Source organism: Schistocerca gregaria, chromosome 9, assembly GCF_023897955.1.
Source record: "Schistocerca gregaria isolate iqSchGreg1 chromosome 9, iqSchGreg1.2, whole genome shotgun sequence".
Classification (NCBI taxonomy): Eukaryota; Metazoa; Arthropoda; class Insecta; order Orthoptera; family Acrididae; genus Schistocerca; species Schistocerca gregaria.
In genome coordinates, this window is record NC_064928.1 from 72,762,471 (window position 1) to 72,782,824 (window position 20,354).

At 42.1% G+C, this 20,354-nt stretch overlaps 1 protein-coding gene across 4 annotated transcripts in view; it reads right to left on the reverse strand.

The window, feature by feature from the left end:
* The window catches only part of LOC126292290 (gastrula zinc finger protein XlCGF52.1-like), a 352,295-nt gene that overhangs the window by 89,165 nt on the left and 242,776 nt on the right, over positions 1-20,354 (reverse strand). The gene's annotated exons all lie outside the window — the stretch shown is intronic.

Genomic DNA, 20,354 nt, shown 5'->3' on the forward strand with positions numbered 1-20,354 from the left:
GGGAAAAAAGAAATCTGCGATCACGTGGCTCCATCGCTGACAGAAGGTAACTGTGAATGTTGATTAAAACGTATTCGCCAGAGCCAGCTCTGTAACCATTTACATGAAACGTAATCGCAGTTGCGAATGTGAAACGACCAACAACTGTATAAGGGAATGACAACAATGAAAATTTGTGCTAGTTGGGGCTCGAACACAGATTCCCCACTTTACGCCAGTGGTCGCGTGAACCGCACAACTCACGGCCAGACAAAAACTCGTTTCTGTGTCACTGCCTGTACCCGTACACACATTATGTAATTCCTGTTGAGGGGATGACATTTTAATTGCAAGTAGCAGCCAGATATCGGCGGATAAATGCGATATTGCGGTGCCTGTGTTGTTAAGAAGAACGAGACATTGTTCCACCGCACGTGCATGCATGCCCAAAGAACAGACACTGCGGTGACGTATGGGAGTTTGCCTCTTGCCGAGAGTTGTGCACGGATAGTCGAAGCGCATTAGGCATGGATGCATGCTTGCGTGTCTGAAGGAACATAGCATCGTTCTGCTTAACAACACATGCACTGCAATATCATACGCTACAGGCCATTAAAATTGCTACACCACGAAGATGACGTGCTACAGACGCGAAATTTAACCGACAGGAAGAAGATGCTGTGATACGCAAATGATTAGCATCTCAGAGCATTCACACAAGGTTGGCGCCGGTGGCGACACCTACAACGTGCTGACATGAGGAAAGTTTCGAACCGATTTCTCATAGACAAACAGCAGTTGACTGGGGTTGCCTGGTGGAACGTTGTTGTGATGCCTCGTGTAAGGAGGAGAAATGCGTACCATCACGTTTCCGACTTTGATAATGGTCGGATGGTAGTCTATCGCGATTGCATTTTATCGTATCGCGACATTGCTGCTCGCGTTGGTCGAGATCTAATGACTGTTAACAGAATATGGAATCGGTGGGTTCAGGAAGGTAATACGGAACGCCGTGCTGGATCCCAACGGCCTCATATCACTAGCAGTCGAGATGACATGCATCTTATCCGCATGGTTATAACGGATCGTGCAGCCACGTCTCGATCCCTGATTGAACAGATGGGGACGTTTGCAAGACAACAACCATCCGCACGAACAGTTCGACGACGTTTGCAGCAGCATGGACTATCAGCTCGGAGACCGTGGCTGCGGTTACCCTTGACGCTGCACCATAGACAGGACCGCCTGCGATGGTGTACGCAATGACGGACCTGGGTGCACGAATGCCAAAACGGCATTTTTTCGGATGAATCCAGGTTCTATTTACACCATCATGAGGGTCCCATCCGTGTTTGGCGACATCGCGGTGAACGCACATTGGAAGCGTGTATTCGTCATCGCCATACTGGCGTATCACCCGGCGTGATGGTATGGTGTCCAATTGGTTACACGTCTCGGTCACCTCTTGTTCGCATTGACGGCACTTTGAACAGAGGTCGTTACATTTCAGATGTGTTACGACCCGTGGCTGTACCCTACATTCGATCCCTAAGATACCCTACATTTCAGCATGATAATGCACGACCGCATGTTGCAGGTCCTGTGCGGGCCTTTCTGGATACAGAAACTGTTCGACTGCTGCCCTGGCCAGCACATTCTCCAGATCTCCCAAATTGCGTGAAAATGTAATGACATGTCAGTTCTACTATAATATATTTGTCCAATGAATACCCGTTTATCATCTGCATTTTTCTTGTTGTAGCAATTTTAATGGCCAGTAGTGTACTTACCCACCGATAACTGGTTGACACGATCAATAAAAATGTCCTCCCTGCACAGGAATTACATAATGTGTGTACGAGTACAGATTGTGACTTACGAACGCTGACTTTTCGAAGTTTGGGTTTGACCATGAGCCATGCACAGATAGCCAAAGCGGTTAAAGCATGCATGCATGTCCAAAGGAACATAGCATCGTTCTTCTTAGCAACACCTGCATTGCTATATCGTACTTACCTGCCCGATTCTTGGTAGTGACCACTAATTAAAACTCCCTCTCCTGTACGGAATTACATAATTTGTGCATGTGTACAGGTTGTGATGCAGGAACGACGACATAATGGTATTTTGGGTTTGACTCTGAGTCTCGCATGGATAGCGAAAGCGGTTAAAGCGACCGCTCGCGTAAAGCGGGAAATCTAGTTTCGAGTCCCAGTCTGGCACAAGTTCCCTTGCACAGCTTATGGTTGTTTGTACTCGCAACCGCAAATATATTTCATATGTTTCATAATGGCTGTAGTCACCGCAGTGTCTGTTCCCTTGGACAGACATGCAAGTCCAAAAGAATATCGCTTTGTTCTTCTTAACATCACGGACACTCCATATCGTGTCATCTGCTACAACTGATTGAGAAAAAATGTGTGTGAAATTGGAGATCTCAAGGAGCAACTATGAAAAATCCCTGTACTACAGAAATCAGATCTTCTGTCGTAGCACTGGAAGTGCTGTTACCTGTAACTAATGTTACAATAGTTGTTGTAGTACATTTACATGACGTAATAATTGAAAAGGGGTATAAAGAACATCACACAACTGTTTTTGTAAGTGGGATATTATCACCTTGAGAAATAATATGCAGTGCGATGTGAAGGGCAGCATTACTGACTGAGTGGGGCTTCCAGATATTCCGAGCCTTCCTACTGGGGCGATGTATAGGTACCAGGACGTACCTTAAGGTGCATCATTCTTGCATAAATGACTAAAAAACCGCACCCATATAATTTAATCGTCTTACAAGAGTCTGACTTCGAATTTCAGTTTATTCTTGTACATAGATCATCATTCCAAGTACACTATGTCTTCATGCCCAACTGGCAAACTTCTGCACAGATTGTCCTAGAATGAAGAAAATTAAGATTAGCTTTATAAAAGGAATAGATGAATAGTCACAGATCACAATATTTCCTCGCAACATCAACATGGAAAAGACAACCGATGATATACTCAGCATGATACACTGAAACACCGGTACGAAGATTAATAGAAGATTTAAAGTAATTACGTTGTTGATAATGAAATTTTGTAATTCAGAACCGATTTCAATGCAGAATTCTGGAAACTATGTATCCCTAAACAGCAGGTTGGAAATTTCATCTATATATCGTAATCAGTTATATATATTTTAGTCACAAGAACTGCCTGCAAATGCTGCAAGAACGGCTTATTTTGGTAATAAGTCGTAACAAGTAATATAAATTTTAAAAGGTTGTGATGTCTGCCAAAAAACGAAAGGATCCACGGTATAACATAAAGAAGTAACATATTGTGTTATTTCTGAGTCAACAGATGTAGCTGTAATGCTATGGTTTGTTTGGAACATTAAAAACCAAATTGGAATTTCTTACAGATTCTAGCTGTTGTGGACGTCTCTCCAAGTTTGTCCAATTCTCTCCATTATAAAAAGCAAACAGCAAAATTAGTGTTTAAGATATTAAAAGAAGAGTACTTCGTGAGAAGATTCGTCGAAAATCCCATTTCACACGCAACGCCCTACAACTTAGATTAAAATTTTGTAATGACTTTATTCAGAAGAAAGCTGTTGAACATATTTAAATTTTAAACTAGCGGCCTCTTTCAGATTCAGATTGATGCACAATGACAGTATTGAGTGGGTTTAACGTGATAGTGAGCGTCATCACAACTGGCTACAAAAACCACCGTCCTTCGGAAATGACACAAATATCCTGGATCACAAAAACACTCGTGTTGCACTAAGTACTGCGTTTTTTTGGCAACAGGGGCGATAAAATTTCTAAACAAATTATTAATTTCCCCAGATCGCCAGAAATATGACAGAAGGAAGACAAATGGTTCAAATGGCTCTAAGCACTATGGGACTTAACATCTGAGGTCATCACTCCCCTAGAACTTAGAACTACTTAAACCTAACTAACCTAAGGACATCACACACATCCATGCCCGAGGCAGGATTCGACCATAGCAGCCGCGTGGTTCCAAACTGAAGCGCCTAGAACCGCTCGACCACAGCGGCCAGCACACAACACATGAAAAAAAGACATTGGCTCGGACACTGACATATGAAGGATTTGCTTGGCCAGTTATATACAATTTAGGAGACGCTGTTCAGATCAGGTTCACAGGAATTATTCGAGAGCAGAAGATGAAATGAATAAATTCCATCATTGCTATCTGTGTCGTTTCGGATTGTATGAATCAAACATCTAAATTCGGTAGAGGTGGGATGTATGAACAGAAATAAATATTTCATAAAGCATCGCGTGGAATGTCTGAAGCAGTGTTATTTACAGATGAGTGACAGAAAATTGTGAGAATGTCTTAAATGTTGTTGTGTATTTCAAGACATTGTGTGTGTCTTAAGTACACATGCAAAACAGATGTTTGTGAACCCGTCCACTGATAGTTCATAACCAAACTACGTCTTTGTCCTGTGTGCATGTGAAGTTTTATTGAACTGCTGAAGAGGAAACATGATTTCAGCAGTTTATTTAACTATGTTTCATTATTGATAATGTTACTATAAATATTTATTTTCTTTATTTTTACGTGATACTGCTGTGTATCCAATCCATATATTCACGAGAAGTCGGCGCAATGCGGAGACATCTGACAAAGCCTACGTCAGCACTATGTCTCAAAATGTGACGAAGTGCCATGTGGGAGTAAACGTATGCCAGCACATGTGCTATTTCGTGTTGGTGAACACTACACTGCCGAACTATAGGCACCACTTTACCGGAAAAACTACAAAAAGTCCTTCACAGAAAATTCTATGCCACCATCCATGTATGTTACCTGTGGTGTGGTATGTGTATGCCACTACATGTGGCCTATATCTCTGAGTTTCTTTAACAAACAGTACCTCACAAAGTCAAGCCACTCTATAAAATATTACTGTATGACATAAAAATGAGTTCACCATGTGAATTCGTATGCATACTGAAATCTACTCTTCATTCTCAGGTATTCGTATGTGAACATTTACCATTTATGTGAACAGTATGCCACGGCTTTATCATTGTCCAGATTCCTAGATTCTTGCTTTGATTTTGATCTTAGTATTATCGGATATTAATATACTAGTGTATACTGCAACTTGCGGATGTTACAAAGTTAATGAACCACATAGATTCTACGTCTTTTATGACTGCACTAAATGAATTTAATGATTTCACTATTCTTCTGATATTTTTATCAAGTATTGGGTTTTAATTTTGAAATTAATTTTTCTGTTATTTCGAAATATGAATACTTCCTCTATTGTTGTCAAATATAAAATTTACTATCTAATGGTTATTTATATTTAGAAACAGTTCAGATTGATTGAAAATAAATTTTAATATTTTTGTTATGTTGTCAATGGACATTAAATTAAGGAATGAATTTTATGACATTTAAATCTGTAAATAGTTAACTGATTTATGTCATGCTTATTTCTTCATTTTTTGATAGTACTAAGTACCTGACAATGTAATTTATTTTCAGCAAAACATCTTAGGACAGTCAGGTATGTAACTGACGATTAATTGCATACATTTCGTTTATTTATTACATTTTCTACTCGTGGCATTCTTTTAATGGAAGTCTCTGTATTCCTTCTTATTTTTCTTAACACCCACAATATTTTCTTAACAAGCTACTTCTGACAGCTTTTGCATTGGTATACTTTTTTATGTGGCATAATATTTTCTAGGCAACAACATCTCATGTTTTTGTTGTTCTTGTTGTGGTCTTCAGTCCTGAGACTGGTTTGATGCAGCTCTCCATGCCACTCTATCCTGTGCAAGCATCTTCATCTCCCAGTACCTACTGCAACCTACATCCTTCTGAATCTGCTTAGTGTATTCATCTCTTGGTCTCCCTCTACGATTTTTACCCTCCACGCTGCCCTCCAGTACTAAATTGGTGATGCCTCAGCACATGTCCTACCAACCGATCCCTTCTTCTCGTCAAGTTGTGCCACAAACTTCTCTTCTCCCCAATCCTATTCAATACCTCCTCGTTAGTTATGTGATCTACCCATCTAATCTTCAGCATTCTTCGGTAGCACCACATTTCGAAAGCTTCTATTCTCTTCTTGTCCAAACTATTTATTGTCCATGTTTCACTTCCATACATGGCTACACTCCATACAAATACTTTCAGAAATGACTTCCTGACACTTAAATCTATACTCGATGTTAACATATTTCTCTTCTTCAGAAACGCTTTCCTTGCCATTGCCAGTCTACATTTTATATCCTCTCTACTTCGATCTTCATCAGTTATTTTGCTCCCCAAATAGCAAAACTCCTTTACTACTTTAAGTGTCTCATTTCCTAATCTAATTCCCTCAGCATCACCCGATTGCTCTTCCAAGTCCTTTGCTGTCTCTGACAGAATTACAATGTCATCGGCGAACCTCAAAGTTTTTATTTCTTCTCCCTGGATTTTAATACCATCTCCGAATTTTTCTTTTCTTTCCACTACTGCTTGCTCATCTCATATGTCCAAATAATTTTATTTACTAAGTATGTAGTTTTTTGACATTTAAAATTCAGCATCTCATTCTGTTTCTCACTATTGGTAAACGTTGCTGATTCTGTCTTGAAATTACCAACCTGTGGATGGTTCTTAAGGCAGTTTTCCATCTAGGCGAATGCGGGCTGGTTCCCCTTATTGTGCCTCAAATCCACTATGTCGACGACTGCGGCGCAAACACTGTCTCCACGTATGGTGCACGTACACCATAATTACTCTACCATGGCTCATTTAGGCTCACACGCGCCTGGTGTGATGTTCCTGTATGGGGGGAGTGGGGGGGGGGGGCACTGAGGCCGAACCGCATAGTAACCCTGGGTTCGGTATGAGGCGGCGGTGGAGTGGGTGGACTGCTGTGACCTGTTGTGGGGTTGTGAACCACTGAGAGCTACGGCGGGGCGAAGCCTCTCCGTCGTTTCTAGTTCCCCGGTTTAATACACAATGATTCCTTCACTTATGTTGTTACAACCAATACTACACTCCTGAAAATTGAAATAAGAACACCGTGAATTCATTGTCCCAGGAAGGGGAAACTTTATTGACACATTCCTGGGGTCAAATACATCACATGATCACACTGACAGAACCACAGGCACATAGACACAGGCAACAGAGCATGCACAATGTCGGCACTAGTACAGTGTATATCCACCTTTCGCAGCAATGCAGGCTGCTATTCTCCCATGGAGACGATCGTAGAGATGCTGGATGTAGTCCTGTGGAACGGCTTGCCATGCCATTTCCACCTGGCGCCTCAGTTGGACCAGCGTTCGTGCTGGACGTGCAGACCGCGTGAGACGACGCTTCATCCCGTCCCAAACATGCTCAATGGGGGACAGATCCGGAGATCTTGCTGGCCAGGGTAGTTGACTTACACCTTCTAGAGCACGTTGGATGGCACGGGATACATGCGGACGTGCATTGTGCTGTTGGAACAGCAAGTTCCCTTGCCGGTCTAGGAATGGTAGAACGATGGGTTCGATGACGGTTTGGATGTACCGTGCACTATTCAGTGTCCTCTCGACGATCACCAGAGGTGTACGGCCAGTGTAGGAGATCGCTCCCCACACCATGATGCCGGGTGTTGGCCCTGTGTGCCTCGGTCGTATGCAGTCCTGATTGTGGCGCTCACCTGCACGGCGCCAAACACGCATACGACCATCATTGGCACCAAGGCAGAAGCGACTCTCATCGCTGAAGACGACACGTCTCCATTCGTCCCTCCATTCACGCCTGTCGTGACACCACTGGAGGCGGGCTGCACGATGTTGGGGCGTGAGCGGAAGACGGCCTAACGGTGTGCGGGACCGTAGCCCAGCTTCATGGAGACGGTTGCGAATGGTCCTCGCCGATACCCCAGGAGCAACAGTGTCCCTAATTTGCTGGGAAGTGTGCGGTGCGGTCCCCTACGGCACTGCGTAGGATCCTACGGCCTTGGCGTGCATCCGTGCGTCGCTGCGGTCCGGTGCCAGGTCGACGGGCACGTGCACCTTCCGCCGACCACTGGCGACAACATCGATGTACTGTGGAGACCTCACGCCCCATGTGTTGAGCAATTCGGCGGTAGGTCCACCCGGCCTCCCGCATGCCCACTATACGCCCTCGCTCAAAGTCCGTCAACTGCACATACGGTTCACGTCCACGCTGTCGCGGCATGCTACCGGTGTTAAAGACTGTGATGGAGCTCCGTATGCCAAGGCAAACTGGCTGACACTGACGGCGGCGGTGCACAAATGCTGCGCAGCTAGCGCCATTCGACGGCCAACACCGCGGTTCCTCGTGTGTCCGCTGTGCCGTGGGTGTGATCATTGCTTGTACAGCCCTCTCGCAGTGTCCGGAGCAAGTATGGTGGGTATGACACACCGGTGTCAATGTGTTCTTTTTTCCATTTCCAGGAGTGTATTTCTCGTTTCACCTGCTATCGATAGCACTTAAAATAATTACATTACTTCAATGAAAAAATCTGTAGTCACTTGCATATGACAGAAGATAAGAAGTTTTTGCATGTTAGCTATATGGTAAAATACTCTGCGCTTTATTAAAAAATTCTTTTCAGCATCTCAACTGTTTACGAAATGTGAGATACGTTAGGAATATTTCTCTTGAATTCTAGCGTTTGCACACACTTTCGGAAGCAAGTGTACTACAGGCAATCAATTTTTTAGACTTGCAGTAGATATAAATCTTGTCTCAAGATTGAAGAAAATTTCAGTATGTTAGCTCCATTTCGTATGTAGCCATATATCGTCTAATATGCACCAAACACAAATTCATAGCGACCGCTACTTTTCATTGCAAAGTATTCAAATTTGGAGCAGTAACATTATAAATATCAAAATAACTATAACCGTTAACGAAATGATAGGCAGTTCATGATGAAGCTTAAGAATGAGGCCTTGAGATGCAGGAGAATTAATTTTTGTCACTGAACGCTTTCTTTAAAACCATTTAAGAACGGTTGCAGTGCCGCCCGGTTGCGCTAGCCTGCATTCCCACTACGTAGGCGAGGCGGGCAGAGAACGTATCGCTCACAACAGGTAAAGGACACGGCTCGGTATGCAACAGACAACTGAGGCGGCTGCTACTTTGGAACAGAGGGATGGGCTCACCCAGGGCTCAAAACGAGCATGTGTTTCTGCCCCCTGAGGCCAAGTTATCTTGCGTGACCTCTACGGCTTGTTAATCTCGAACCAGCAATAAAAATAATCTATTTCTGCTCACGACGTTTTGTAGATTATCACTGTTGTTTAGGCAGCATGGGCGCTTGGTATTGTGTGGGAATTAAGTACAGCTGGGCAGCAACACACATACGTTAGGATTAAACTGGAGATGAGAGGTGGGGTAATGTGGCACGGTCATTCCGGCAGGCTGTTACAACGCGGTACATTGCCTAGAGTCTCACATGAGATCACCATGAATGAACTGCATAGACCAACGGATGCGGACAAGGTTAAAAATGCGGAGTGCGATGCACCGACCACACACACATTATATATATATATATATATATATATATATATATATATATATATATATATATTGTCCAAATGTACGTCAGAGATTATTCATAGGTGTTGAACGTGCCTATCCACTGACAGCAATCGCAAAGTGTCAAACATCAAGAAAACACGAATCCCAAACATTGCGCTACCAAGCCTACGGATTTCCTGACCGGGACCAAAGAACTCTAATGTGTCCTATCTACTTCTTTTTCTAGCGTTTGTCCTGTCTGGTGGGTCCGCTGAATAGATTCGCTGTCCCTGTTTTGTTTGACCATGGGCCATGTCTGAGTGGAGATATACAGTCTTCAGTTTGGAAGGTAGGAGACGAGGCACTGGCAGAAGTAAAGCTATGACAACGGGGCGTGAGTTGTGCTTGGGTAGCTCAGATGGTAGAGCACTTGCCCTCGAAAGGCAAAGGTCCCAAATTCAAGTCTCGGTCCGGCACGCAGTTTTAATCTGCCGGGAGGTTTCAGTCTTCAGAGTGATGTGCAGAGTATTGGCCCATGCTGTCTAGGTCGTCCCATGGGTCTTTTTCCAATGACTTCCATTGGCCGTGCTGCCTCACAATGGTATTGTCCTCTGCGCAGATAACATGTCCAGACTAATGTAGACGGTTTTCTCGCACTTTCTTCTGGATCGTTGCGACCCCGAAACGTCTACTTATAGTGCTATTCGAAACACGATCCAGTCGAGTGTTGGCACCTGTCCATCTAAGCACCTTAGTCTCCGTGGTCCCCAATCGTCGTTTTGCCTGTTTCGTAGCTGGCCAACATTTGGTTCCGTAGAGAGCAACACGATGGATCACAGTCCGCTCGATATTTGACACCATATGAGCCTTAATCCGGTGATCGCAGGTGACGCCTGATGTCTTTTTGCACTTCATCCAGGCTGACTGCGTTCTCGCGTTGACCTCGTCTGTAAGTTGGCCATCGCCAGAGACTTTAGAACCAAGATACTTAAATGTTGGTGCTTTTAGTAGATCTCCGTCCGTCAACGCGTATCAGTCGCTCCACTCTTGCGTCTAATGCGTACTATACAAACTTATTTCAAACATTCCTTTTGCTGAAACTGACTGGTACTGTTTAGATGTGAAAGAACTGTGCTCTGCTGATGTCACCATTAACCAGACGTCACTGACCGTAGGAAATCAATAAATGACTTCAGTCAGCTATTGTGAGTAGCGCCATTTTGATCGCAGAAGCATTCCACGTACGCTCGAGGAAGTGGAGGTTGTCCACCTTTCCTTGTTCGGTTGGTAGCCCTTTTGGGCTATAGAACGACAATACAGGTTTTGATTTAGGTGACACGTTCGTCTTGGAAGAGGGAGTCAGCAAAAAGCACACAGGTTGAACAGATGGGATCCAGACAATTTATTAATGAGAACAAAAGCATAACGTATTTTGCTGAAGATGTAATATTCTCCTAATAGGATTTCTCTACACAAGTGTGATGTGTAGGCAGCTATGGCGCAGTAGAATATTTATTGGAATTATTGGAGATTTTGTTGAAGCATATGTACATAAAAGTAATGAAAGTGATTGTCGAGTTCAATTTGATAATTTACAATGGAACTTAGTGATCACGACCTATTTATTTATTTAAGACGCTGAACTTAATATCAATATATATGATCGAACAGCTAAGTTCATATCTCCATTAACTGACCATTACCTCAGTGTCCTTACATGTAAGTGGGGCTTCAGTGTGTTAGGAATATTAAGCTTATTTCTGGCAATAAACCTAAAATAACGAAGCTGAATTCATAAAATTTGTTGATTTGATAAGCCCCATTACTTTAGCACTGATTTTTTCTGGGATATAAAACACGATCGAATAGGTTAAGTGTACGTAGGAATGGTGCATTTGCAAAACGACTTAAGGGCACATTTTCATGGTTTTTAGTTATGAGTAATGCAGTGTTCAGGTACCCAACACACATTGTTTAATATCAAAATAACTTTAGTTTGCATTTTCTGTATCTCATTTCCAGTAACAGAGTATTCATATTTACTGTCAAACGAGCCTTAGCCCAAGACTTACCCTTTTTTTTCTCGACATGTGGTGCACCTAATTTTCTCCTCCATTATTTCACTATCTGTGTTCGATCTATTGTTAGAGAAGTCTAGCTGTTTTGTGTCAGACGTACAGTCCAGGATAAGAACGAGATTCTCATGGAGTCTTTAATGGCTGTAAGAGCTCAGACGCATTTTTGAACGTCAGACGTTTTTTTCCTTATCAGGGGATATTCCTTTTTGCCATCAGATAGAGACTTTGCAGTAGTGAAAAGAATACTGAGGTGTGTGGAAAGATGTAACATGATGATGAACGTGGGTGAAAACATAATTAGGTCAAGGAAATTTTAGCATTTACAACCGTTGAAAGTGAAGATGTTTACAACTGCAACAACTGGAGACCACATTATTAGAAAAGAAGTATCAATCCCATAGAGAATTGTATTACGAATGCTCATAGAAATAAAGAGGTATCGTATACTGTTTCAACTCTTGCAGAATTCTGCTTTTCTGCAGTACAGAACGGAATTGTGGCAAAACCATTCATAGCAGGTATAATTCAAAACTCTTTTTGTCCTCGGACCAACATATCCACTTATCCCAGAACCGCCAAGAGGACTCGCTTATCCAGATGGTGCGTGTTAAGTCAAAGAAAACAAAATTAAACATATACACAAAATGCTCAAGTACATTCCCGGCAATAATGAAACCAAAGCATTTTACGAAGAAACTGCAGCTTGGGAAACAAAGATAAATGTCTAAACTTGCTATTTCATTATTGAAAGTTTTTCCTGTACGTTTCTTTCCCTTAGTGATTTACTATTCTATGTATTCTGAGTGCCTATTCCAAAAACAAAATACATTTGTGTGCTGATATATCAGAGTTTTATTACTAAGAAGAGCAACTGAAATTAATTTGAAAACAGATATAAAGATTGTTTTCTTAAAAAAAAATCTGAGCGTGAAGTCGAGACAAGATTATGTTTCTAGAGTTCTGTGCCTCAGTCTGTAAAAACGGCACCCTTACAGGATCACAATGTTATGTGTCCGTCTGTCGACCTGTCTGTCCGACTATTCAAAACCCTTTTGCTAGGGAGTGTGTAGAAGTATCAAGTTGAAATTTGTGTCAGAGATTAAACCCTACACTCCCTTGGTGATGGAAGAAAGTGAATCTTCTAAGTCACTGCAATCAAAAAACACAGCCCTTTAAGTCACATATTTTGCTACTCGTAAACTCACTCATCAAAACTTACAAGGTACTTCTCGTTGACATAGAATCATGAAATTTGGCAGGAAACAAGGTTTGATACTACAAATGCAGTAAAAAAATCTGAAAATCGTTAATTTGTAATTCTATCACAAACGTTTTTTGGTCATTTGTTATCAGACTGTTTTTCTGTCCATCTGTGTTAAGACCCCTTCTTTTCAGGACAGGGTAAATTTATCATGTAGAAATGTATGTCACATATCAAGGTCCGTGTCTCTTGGCAGTGTGATAAATGTAAGTTTCCAAGCCAATGCAACCAAAAGATACGGCGCTTTATGCCACATATTTTCACACCCGCAAAATCACTCATCGAAACTTGCAGGGATTTTCCCTTGATATAGAATCATGAAATTTGGCAAGAAGAAAGGTTTCACACTACAAGTGATGGAGTAGAATCAAAAAACTGTTAATTTATAATTATATCACACGAAAAAATATTCTTTTGTCATTTGTTATACCTTCAAACTTGAAATTGAAACATTCTCGAAAGGCTTGGAGTCCCTGGGGCTCATACTTCGCCAGTGTCATTGTCGATAACAGGCATAACTCGTCGAGATCCTCTATTCCCAGAATGCATCAGCTGTCTACATACATAAGTAATTTTGTACGGAATCTTCAGAGCGCGAGTCCTAATCGCATCTGGTCAATTTTTTAATGACAGTTAATGTAATTCACTTGCACGTGTGCAAAAGGCATGGCATCAATGCCACAACACTTTAGTTTTCTATGTTGAATTTTGTGATCCACACAATCAAAGGCCTTGGCAAGGTCACAGAATATACCAACAGGATAATTTTTCTTATTTAGCTCTGCAAGCACTTAATTTGTCTCTTGCTTTTATATGTCTAGTGCCTTAGGACATATCTGAGAACAAAATTTCTGCAGTCATGTAACGAGTCAGTAAATAAACTTAACAATTTCTACAGCTTCTGATATATTGATGGAAAACACTAAATTTTGTTGCCTAGTAACTGTTTCAACTGTAACTATATTTATTCTGCAGCTCTTTCTTGCTGTTGAATTTATGCTGAAAAGCCTTAGTGGACACTATGTAACTGACTGGCATAGGATGGATACTGCTTTGGTCAGATTGGATACAACTGGCAGTTAGCTGTGCATTCAGATGTAAACTATGCCGTGTGTGATGTGAACGACTGAGGAAGGATGCATCGATAAAATCCATGTGTGAATGTCACTCTCCTCTGAGTGATTGTCCCAGCTTTGCTTTAACATTTTCCGCAGAATGCATCATCCAGGGATTATCGTATAGCTCAAAGCAGAGGTTCCCAAAGTTTTTCTACCTGGTGCCCCTCTTTGCAACCGCAAATGTCTCATGCATTCTATGTTTATTTATTTGTTTGTTAATTATTTTCTTATTTCACTCTCCACATTTAGGCGCCTGAGGTGTTTCGTTTTCATTATGGATAGTGACGAGAATGCAGTGTCACATAGGGATGTAGAGCAGAACTGTACAAGGAATTTCGAGGCTCCCTTTGCCACTCCTTCAGAACCAGGAACGAAAATTGTCCAAAATTCTTCGAGCCCCATTTGTCGAAACTACTCTTTAGCACTGGATGCACATTTCAATTTAGTTGTATCCTCTTGCATTTATTCAAGTAGCGCATGCTCATCGGTTATGATAGGTGATCTTGTTAATTCGCAGTTTTGGTCTTCTGAAGACAAATGAAGATATGCATGTTGGGGAGAAGCCAATAATTCTCAGTCCTAAAGCGCTGATACAGTAAGTCGCAACATGACCTATCACAGTAGCTTAAAGTCTCTGGTACAATGCTTCCACTCGACTTAGAACCAGAAAACAACGATGAATTCTGTGGACATCACTGCAGATTCTGAAATTCATTGAAATACCATGGGCGATACTCGTCATCCCAGCTTTCTCTGCCACCCACTGGAATGATCCATCTCTGACATCACAGCCCAAATGAAGATACAATTCATCCCAATGTGATCCATACTCCATAACTGATTACATTCACTTCCTTATATGTCAGATTATCATGTTGAATGAGGCCTCTAGGTTTACATACCGAGTGTAAGGTAAACCTCCGTTACTCTTGCACCTATTTACCAGAGGGGTATTATTAATCACAGTAGGTTGGAACTGCAGTGATTTACAAACCCCTTCCATTTTGTGCGTACTCCCCTTTTACAACAGCCTCCCCAAATGGTCAAGTGCATCTCACTGTATTTCACTTTTCATAGCAGAAGACACCTCAGACTTGTTCACTAGCTGGATGGGTATAATTGTTATAGGGCAATGTATGTTTCAGGACAGCCTGCAGCGTTTCCAGAGCTCCAAAAGGTCGGGGGTCAAGGGTACAGTGTTGCCAGATTTCTTCAAAGAGTCAAAGTCCTAATTGGTCAAAGTCCTGAGATAGTTATCGTTCAAGGTAATGAGTCAGTGTTCCCTTTGGTGAAAATCTTGAGAGAGCTGTCCAAGGTCGTAGGACAATGTGATCCTTGGTCAAAATCCTCCTGGGACAGAGGGTGCACTGTCCTCTACATTCCTCTGTAATGATAATAATAATAATAATAATAATAATAATAATGAAATAAGCTATCAGAGAGATATATGTAACTGAGAACATACTGTACAAACAAATTATGAATAAACATTAACATAAGTGTTTCTCTACTCCTTATTATTTATGAAATCATACCTTCAGTCCTCAAATCCAATCACACTGTTACTTGTATTGCATATAAAAAAGACAAGCCACGTGTGCAAAGCCGATAAAATATATTGGAGAAAAAACCCATTTTTCTTAATGTAACCAATGCTATCATTATGATGTTCTGGACACTGCAGTCACTCTGATGGCTGAACTGGTGGGGGAAATCCTTCTTAGTGTAATAAATCTTAATAGTATGGTTACAAATTATGAGAAATCATTAACTGATCAGTAAATACAAACATCAAAAAAAGTTTTGCATCACGTCGGTTTATAGAGTTCCGGAACCTGTACAGAAAATTGCAATAGAGATCAACATAAACATCATTCCCGCCGTTTTTAATGCTTATGAAAACCACACATTGCATGTTGTACCACCATACAGCGACACCTTCAGAGGTGGTGGTCGAGGCTGCTGTACGCACCGGTACCTCTAATACCCAGTAGCACGTCCCCTTGCCTGTATTCGTCGTGGCATCAAGGCACTGTTGGTCCAGATTGCCCACTTCTCAACGGGTATTCGGCGTAGATCCCTCAGAGGGGTTCGTGGGTCATGTCGTCCATAAACAGCCGTTTTAAACCTATGCCAGGCATGTTCGATAGGATTCATGTCTGGAGGAAATGCTGGCCACTCTAGTCGAGCGACGTCGTTATCCTGATGGAAGTCATTCACAAGATGTGCGCATCACTGTCCGGATGGAAACCTATCTGTGTTAAACAGGACTATGTAGACACAGGAAAAGTAAGAAGTGTCTCATTTTTAAATTTTGGGGACGATACTTTTTAATATGGTAAGCATAATGCAGCGGCTTATTTAGTTATTGGCTGATAACGTATAAAAAAATTATCAGTTACCAAACAAAAAGTAATTAGGAGCAACACAGTAAAGAAATGTTTTATACCGATTTTGTAAGAAATTATTTATTCGCAGTTAACAAGAGATTCCGGGCTGTTAAGCCGTGGGCGGATGGATTTCACAGTAAAACTTAACGTTCCAACCCCATCTGCGGAGGACGTTTTCAGTGGAAGTCGTTGCCTCTTTGACTGTCCGGTTCACACCATCGGTCGTCACTAGAGATGGGTCAACTCGAGTTACCAAGCCGGGTTAAAGGGATTTCAAGTCAACCAGAGTTAGATTCTTAGTAAGTCGAGTAGTGTTCACGTCGTACGCGGCGGCCGATGTTACCGATGGCAGTTGGCACGAGTTTCTATTGTCGTGACAGTCGAACCCGTATTGAGCTGAGTTGTGTCTACTACTACAGGATGGGATGTCACTCACTGTGATCTTTAACAGTGTACTAGCTTACCGTGATTTATTTTGTTTGATCGAAATATTTGGAAGCGATCGATAAATTTTATTATACATCTACATGACTACTCTGCAATTCACATTTAAGTGCTTGGCAGAGGGTTCATCGAACCACAATCATACTATCTCTCTACTATTCCACTCCCGAACAGCGAGCGGGAAAAACGAACACCTAAACCTTTCTGTTCGAGCTCTGATTTCTCTTATTTTATTTTGATGATCATTCCTACCTATGTAGGTTGGGCTCAACAAAATATTTTCGCATTCGGAAGAGAAAGTTGGTGACTGAAATTTCGTAAAAAGGTCTCGCAGCGCCGAAATACGTCTATGCTGTAATGACTTCCATCCCAACTCGTGTATCATATCTGCCACACTCTCTCCCCTATAACGTGATAATACAAAACGAGCTGCCCTTTTTTGCACCCTTTCGGTGTCCTCCGTCAATCCCACCTGGTAAGGATCCCACACCGCGCAGCAATATTCTAACAGAGGACGAACGAGTGTAGTGTAAGCTGTCTCTTTAGTGGACTTGTTGCATCTTCTAAGTGTCCTGCCAATGAAACGCAACCTTTGGCTCGCCTTCCCGACAATATTATCTATGTGGTCCTTCCAACTGAAGTTGTTCGTAATTTTAACACCCAGGTACTTAGTTGAATTGACAGCCTTGAGAATTGTACTATTTATCGAGTAATCGAATTCCAACGGATTTCTTTTGGAACTCATGTGGATCATCTCACACTTTTCGTTTTTTAGCGTCAACTGCCACCTGACACACCATACAGCAATCTTTTCTAAATCGATTTGCAACTGATACTGGTCTTCGGGTGACCTTACTAGACGGTAAATTACAGCATCATCTGCGAACAGTCTAAGAGAACTGCTCAGATTGTCACCCAGGTCATGTATATAGATCAGGAACAGTAGAGGTGCCAGGACGCTTCCCTGGGGAACACCTGATATCACTTCAGTTTTACTCGATGATTTGCCGTCTATTACTACGAACTGCGACCTTCCTGACAGGAAATCACGAATCCAGTCGCACAACTGAGACGATACCCCATAGCTCCGCAGCTTGATTAGAAGTCGCTTGTGAGGAACGTTGTCAAAAGCTTTCCGGAATCTAGAAATACGGAATCAACTTGAAATCCCCTGTCGATAGCGGCCATTACTTCGTGCGAATAAAGAGCTAGCTGCGTTGCACAAGAGCGATGTTTTCTGAAGCCATGCTGATTACGTGTCAATAGATCGTTCCCTTCGAGGTGATTCATAATGTTTGAATACAGTATATGCTCCAAAACCCTACTGCAAACCGACGTCAATGATATAGGTCTGTAGTTAAATGGATTACTCCTACTACCCTTCTTGAATGCTGGTGCGACCTGCGCAATTTTCCAATCTGTAGGTACAGATCTATCGGTGAGCGAGCGGTTGTATATGAGTGCTAAGTAGGGAGCTATAGTATCAAGTGAACCTATACAAAGCATTAGCATTCATGCTCGAGCCATGGAATTTGGCTGCCTTAACATCTATTGTCATCAAAATCCTTACAGAAAATTCTGGGCGTCTCACGAGTGTATTTTCGAATTGTGTTCTATAGCACGGCAACCATTCATACCACATGACGAGTCATTTGGCTGCCTTAAGATCTCCCAATCTCCGTCCAAACTTAAGAGCAAATTCAAAGTGTCTCATGAGAGAATGTTCGAATTTCAGCTTGTAGCGTGGCACTCATGACTAGGCATTTGGCTACCTTAAAATCGTCAGATCACCAGAAGAGAATTACGGCAAATTCCGGGTGTATCAACATCTTCAAAACTTCATGTGAAAGGATCCAAAATCGCGGCCTGTAACGCGGTATGCAGTCATGCTCATGAACTGGGCTTTGGCTACCTTACGATCGATCAATGGCTGTCAAAATTTATACCGCGGATTTCGGATGTTTCACAAGTTTATTTTCAAAGAGCCAAATCACCTATAGCGGGGTATGATGTCATAATCGTGAATAGCCAATTGACTACCGTACGATCGTTTGGTAACCGTCAACATCTATTCACCATGTTTCAGGTTTTTCACACGTCTATCTTCCAAATTCCAAGCCGATTGGGAAACCACGAAGCTCGGGTTGGTTAACTGAAGAACTCACTTGTAATCTGCGCAGACCTGAGGGAGAGAACAACATTGTATGTTATCTCAGGTTTTTTTCCCAGCTCGGTTCAACTCTGAAGTCGGTGTACGTAAATTTTAAACTCGGTTTGGCCTAAACTTAATCGCTACTTGCTCCCAATTGAAGTAAAAGTTAATATTTTATACCTCATTCATAATCCAAATTGTTCAAATGGCTCTGAGCACTATGGGACTCAACTGCTGTGGTCATTAGTCCCCTAGAACTACTTAAACCTAACTAACCTAAGGGCATCACACACATCCATGCCTGAGGCAGGATTCGAAACTGCGACCGTAGCAATCGCTCGGTTCCGGACTGCGCGCCTAGAACCGCGAGACCACCGCGGCCGGCATAATCCCACAAAATAGGTTTTTCTGTCAGTATAACTGTAACGAGTATTGATGTCTGATCTAATTTTACTTCAGAGTGAGTGAATTGGCGTGCCTGAGGAGTGTGCTACCATCTAGTGGGATTTATGTGAAACGAACAGGAATAAAACTATACTGCAGTATGCTACCACCTGGTGTCAGTGACGTAAACTTGTTGCACAAAGGTAAGGGCTAGCTGTGCACACCGTGAACCGCCCACATTGTTTTTCAAATCCGTATGTATATGGCCTGAAAGGCAAATACGTCACGCCAGTTGCGCAGGCGCAAAACCCCTAAAAACGTGCACAACTCATGGTGTGCTTGTGACCTGATGCCAAGTTTCACGATGTCTAGAGAAGTGCCAATGTAGCACAGTGTGGTAAATTTAGCGCCGCGTATTTCAGATTACTGCATCTGATTATGCTTAACAGCATTCATAGAAAAATAACCAATAACTCCGAAAGGTGTCAGAAGTTTGGGTACTCATGTGTTCTTGTACTCTTACACAATAGCTGCCAAAGGTAAAGTTAATGCTACGTTCTTATATTATGCCTCAGAGCACAACACGGTAAAATGTATCCGATTGTTCATCGCGGCAGGTGTCACGTACTGTAGTACTGGACGTTCTACATGACGAAAATAACTTTCCGTACCACCTACAGAAAGTGCAAGACTTAGTGGAAGAGGACGACCCATCCCAGAACAGTTTTTCCTGTGTTACTTAATGTCATTACTTTTACCACTGTCACCCATTTCTAAAGTTACTTTCCTTTTCCATGCACTGAGGGGTGTGGTCACTTCAGAAACATTATCGTGGTTTCCTTCACTGCTACCACATGTGTTTTCAAGGCAAGTATTTCAGAAGAAAATGCAGGTCTCATATATCTGTTACCCGCAAATTTGCGCTACTTGAAGTTACTTTTATGCTTAGTTATTTTATTTACGTATAAAAAGAAACAGAAGTTAGATTATTACAAAAATAGCCGATAATCACACTACTTT